This window comes from Mauremys mutica, unplaced genomic scaffold (assembly GCF_020497125.1).
Source record: "Mauremys mutica isolate MM-2020 ecotype Southern unplaced genomic scaffold, ASM2049712v1 Super-Scaffold_100093, whole genome shotgun sequence".
Taxonomy (NCBI): domain Eukaryota; kingdom Metazoa; phylum Chordata; order Testudines; family Geoemydidae; genus Mauremys; species Mauremys mutica.
This window is the reverse complement of record NW_025423263.1, coordinates 617,463-622,865: the sequence shown is the minus strand read 5'-3', so window position 1 is coordinate 622,865 and position 5,403 is coordinate 617,463. Positions and strand designations below refer to the sequence as shown.

The 5,403-nt window shown below is 49.4% G+C and overlaps 1 non-coding gene across 1 annotated transcript; it reads right to left on the bottom strand.

Moving 5' to 3' along the window:
• Positions 1-547: 547 nt before the first annotated feature.
• Positions 548-620, bottom strand: TRNAV-AAC. Its single transcript has one exon. It is a non-coding gene; the product is annotated as a tRNA-Val (tRNA).
• Between the last annotated feature and the right edge of the window lie 4,783 nt (positions 621-5,403).

Below are 5,403 nucleotides of genomic sequence, written 5' to 3'. Positions count from 1 at the left end.
CTCTCTGAATGCCTGTGAAGTGGCTTTCCCCCTCCCCTCCTGCAATGCTTGTGGGATGAATGAGCTGGTTGAACAGCTGGTTGAAGATCAGAAGAGCTCCTAGATAGACAAGGTGTCTGGGACTCTCATTAGGCAGCATTGTGAAAGCACAGCTGAGCACAGGGCCCCTTCCCCTTTTAAAGACCTGAACCTCATGGCCTGCGACTAGAGATGACTTGGCTGCATCCGGTGGGTCACACTCCACCTCAGCCAGTGTCCATGCAGGGTCCATGCTCTGGGTGTGTGAGTGCTGCCTAATGAGAGTCCAGACATCTTGGTACCTGGAAGCTCTTCTGATCTTCAGCCAGCCCCTTCATCCCACAAGCATTGCAGGAGGGAGGGGGAGGGGGAGGGGGAGGGGGAAAGCCACTTCACAGGCATTCAGAGAGGGAGAGGAGACAAAAGCGAGGGGGAGGGGAAGTATAACAGACCTTTTGAGCATAGAAATCACTGCTGTTCCTACAACAGCAGGGACAGGCCACTAGGAGCTGAGAAAAGGAAGCAAGCCTGTTTCTGCCTGGCTTTGAACCAGGGACCTTTTGCGTGTTAGGCAAATGTGATAACCACTACACTACAGAAACTCTGTCACAGGGCTGTGCCCTTCCCTTCATAAGAACATAAGAATGGCCATACTGGGTCAGACCAAAGGTCCATCCAACCCCATATCCTATCTGCCAACAATAACCAATGCCAGGTGCCCAAGAGGGAGTGAACCTAACCGGAAATGATCAAGTGATCTCTCTCCTGCCATCCATCTCCACTCTCTGACAAACAGAGGCTAGGGACACCATTCCTTACCCATCCTGGCTAATATCCATTGATGGACTTAACCTCCATTAATTTATCTGCAAAAAGAACAAAGAGAACATGTGGCACCTTAGAGACATAGGGCTTGGCTACACTTACAAATTTGCAGCGCTGCAGCAGGGTGTGAAAACACACCCTCTGCAGCGCTGCAAATTGCGGCGCTACAAAGCGCCAGTGTAGTCAGAGCCCCAGCGCTGGGAGCCGCGCTCCCAGCGCTGTCCGTTATTCCCCACAGGGATGTGGAGTACGGACAGCGCTGGGAGAGTTTTCTCCCAGCGCTGGTGCTTTGACTACACTTAGCGCTTCAAAGCGCTGCCGCGGCAGCGCTTTGAAGTGTAAGTGTAGCCAAAGCCTAACAAATGTATTTGAGCATAAGCTTTTGTGGGCTAAAACTCACTTCATCGGATGCATGCAGTTAAAAATTCAGTAGGAAAAGATATATACACACAGAGAACGTGAAAAAAATGGGTGTTGCCATACACACTATAACGAGAGTGATCAGTTAACGTGAGCTGTTATCAGCGGGAGAAAAAAACCTGATTTTGGGAGGGGAACAGGAGAAAGGACAAAGGAAGCAAGAGACGAAGAGAAAAGAGGGATCAGACAGTGGATGGAGCAAGAGGTGAATCAAAAAGGACAAACCCTTATGTCCCCAGTGATTCTAAGAGACAAAATCCCAGGTGCAAAATAAAATTCTGCCTCCTTAAGCTCGTGTTTTCCATGCCTAGAATTCAACTGTCACCAGATGGATCAGACTGAACAGGTTTCACACCTCCAGGAGGCTCTTACCTTCTAAACGGCTGTTTTCTAGTAAAATCACTAAAAAGGAAGGAAGAAACTCGAAAGAGGTTCCTCCTGGCGCACGTCCGTGAACCCGAATACTCTCTCAGTCCTCAAAGGGAGACCTGGAGAAGGAGACTTGCTGGAGCAAAGCCACAGGGGTCTCTGAGGTTTCCCTGGCCCCTCGCCCCTGTCCTGCCTGGCTGATGTCAGCATCTCTCTGTGAGGTCACCACCTCCCCACCGCCTTGGACCAATAGTCTGAGGTCCTGCAAAAAGGCCTTTGTGATGTCACTGCCACACCCCCTCCCTTGCTGGGCTAATGTCCTGCCCCTGGCCAGGCACTTTGCAGGTTTGAGCTACTCCCTGTGGATCACCCAACTCAAGGAGCGTTCGTTCTAGGCAGCAAGCCGGCTAGACAGGGAAACAGCAGACGCTGCTCCCAATGCTACACTCAGTTTTTCAGAAATTAGTCGACTTTATGGCCAGAAGAGACCATTAGAGCATCTAATCTGACCCCCTGCATATCACAGGCCTCCTGTATAGCACAATAGCTACTTTGGGGGCAAATACATTATAGAAAGGCATCTTGTCTTCATGAAATGACATCAGGAGATGGAGAATCCACCACTTTCCTTGGTAGCTTGTTCCTGTGGTGAATCATCCTCGCTGTTGAATATTTGTGCCTTTGTTGTAATATGAATTTGTCTCTTTTCACCTTCCAGCCATTGGGTCTTGTTAGGCCTTTCTCTGCTCGATTCAAGAGCCCTTTAATACCCAATCTTTTCTCTCCATTAAGGCACTTCAACACTTTAATGAAGTCACCTTTCAATCTTCTTTTGATAAGCTAAACAGGTTGAGCTCTTTCAATAGCTCACTAGAAGGCAGTTTTCTCCAGCCCTCAGAACCTTTGGTGGCTCTTTGCTGCCCCAGCTCCAATTTCACAACCACAGAGACCCCTGTGGCTTTGCGTCAGCAAGTCTCCTTCTCCAGGTCTCTCTTTGAGGACTGAGGGAGTATTTGGGTTCACGGACGTGAGCGCCAGGAGGAACCTCTTTTGAGTTTTCTCCTTCCCTTTTAGTGATTTTACTAGGAAACAGCAGTCCCTGTTTAGAAGGTAACCTCCTTGAGGTTTGAAACCTGTTCAGTCTGATCCATCTGGTGAGAGTTGAATTCTAGGCATGGAAAACACGAGCTTAAGGAGGCAGAATTTTATTCTGAATTTTATTTGATCCCCACCAATGACCTGGGCCATCCTTTGGGCTCTCTGGTGAGAACCCTCAGCCTCCCGTCCTCAGTCTCTACCCTGATTGGCTGAGCAGGGGGTTATTGACAGGGAGGAGACTCAGGTCCTTGTTCTCTTTCAAGACCAAGGAAATAAGTCAGAACCAGTTCTATGTTTGACAAATTTTGCTGCTTCTCTGCATTAATGGTCTCTGAGCAGTTCATGATTCTCTCTAACATGATTCTCCTCAAATACTTGCTGAATAATTCCTGTGCACTGTTGTTGGTCTGGAGCTCATCTGAGAGCATTTTATTCAGGTCATTCAATGTCTGAAATTCAAGATCCGATTGTTAGTTTGAAAATCAGGGCTCTTGGGTCCTATTCCCAACTCTGCCACTGACTGGCTGTGGGACCTCAGACAAGTCAGTTCTCCTTTCTCAGCCTTAGCTTCTCCCTCTTTCAAGTAGGGATAATAATGATCTGCTCCTACCTACCTCACAGTGCGTGGAGGCAGGGCCAGCTCTAGGTTTTTTGCCGTCCCAAGCAAAAAAAAATTTTGGCTGCCCCCACCCAAGCCCTGGGCTCCCCACTGCACCTCCCTGCCACCCCAGCCCTGGGCTCTGCCCCCCACATACCCTATGCTGCCCCAGCTCTTGGCTCCGCCCTTTCCCCCCTACTGCTCTCCCACCGACACCCCCCACCACCACCCCAGCCCTGGGCTCTGCCCCTCCACCTGCACCCCCTGCCACCCCAGGAGGTGTGTGTGTGTGTGTGGGGAAATTCCAGATCTTTCCACCTTATTCCAAATTCCTACTAAGGGGCCACTTTGGGGGAATGTGCTCAGTGGGGGAGCAGCAGCCCCCCCCTGCTCCTCCCTAGCTACGCTCCTGCTTGTGGGGGCCCCTGCAAGACCCAGGGCCTGGGGCAAATTGCCCCACTTGACCCCGCCTCTGGGCGGCCCTGCTAGCAGCTCTTCTGGGAGCGCAGGGGAGGAATGACTCCCCCTTCTCTAGCTTCTCCCCGTGGGGCTCTGGGGAGCAGGGAGGGTTGTGTGATAAATTCCATCCAACTCCTGCTTTGATCCAAGCCGAGGGGCGTCTCAGCCTCCACGATCCCCTTGGCAGGGCCAAACAAGGGATGTTTTCCACTGCCCAGGAGACCCAGCCAGGGACTCAAGGCAGCCCAGACTTTCCCTTTCTCCCTTCTGGGAAATCAAGTTCAAGTTCTACAAGGAGCTAAAGAAGCCTCAACCCCGCATCTGAATTAATGTCAGTTTCTCACTGCCTGTCAGAAACAAATGTCATTTCAATCCCAGGTGAGTCCACGTCAGTCATTCCTCAGCCCGATTCCTTCACCCTCCTGCCTTAGCTTAGGGCATTGCGCTACCCTGTGGGCATTTCATGTCCCTCCTCAGTTTCACACAGAGACACAATTTCCTTTGCATGGATCCATGAACAGCAAAACCTCCCTGTGTCTCTTGTCTGAGCCAGGGCATTCGATTCCATTGAAACCTTCTCTCCTGCAATGGCAAAGGTCAGACAGAGGGGACGTGGCCACCTTCAGCCCTGGCAGTGAGATATTCACTCTCCTCTTTCTTCATGCTGATGTTGTTATTCCATAAAACATGAACCATGGAATAAAAAGCTGAGTTGGAAAAGAGAAGACTAAGGTTGGCAAAGAGAAGACTAAGGTGGGATATGATAGAGGTATATAAAATCATGAGTGATGTTGAGAAAGTGGATAAGGAAAAGTTATTTACTTATTCCCATAATACAAGAACTAGGGGTCACCAAATGAAATTAATAGGCAGCAGGTTTAAAACAAATAAAAGGAAGTTCTTCTTCACGCAGCGCACAGTCAATTGTGGAACTCCTTACCTGAGGAGGTTGTGAAGGCTAGGACTATAACAATGTTTAAAAGGGGACTGGATAAATTCATGGTGGCTAAGTCCATAGATGGCTATTAGCAGGATGGGTAAGAATGGTGTCCCTAGCCTCTGTTCGTCAGAGGATGGAGATGGATGGCAGGAGAGAGATCACTTGATCATTGCCTGTTAGGTTCACTCCCTCTGGAGCACCTGGCATTGGCCACTGTCGGTAGACAGATACTGGGCTAGATGGACCTTTGGTCTGACCCGGTACGGCCTTTCTTATGTTCTTATGTTCTTATGAGTTTACTCCAGGGTGAGGAAAGAAAGGAGCCACCAACTCCCCAAAAAATCTCAGTGCCCCAGAGAAAAGCTGCCCCTGTTATTGGAACTAATGATGTGCTGGAGCTATGTTGGGAAAAGGGACTGTCTGAATTGCCAAGGCAGGAATTGAACAATCTATAGCAACATCATTAACCACAGACACACTCTAGCCATGCTCCAGCCAGTGGGGAAATGAGCAGGAATTCATAATGTCAACTATAAAAATGATACACATCTAGAAATAGCAGAATTATAATCAGCCAATCAGAACCTCTCCATAGACCCCTTACGCTACAACCTTTCTACAATATTGGCTACAAATAGGACAGCGGTCGCAACGGTAATCTATACGGTTACAGATT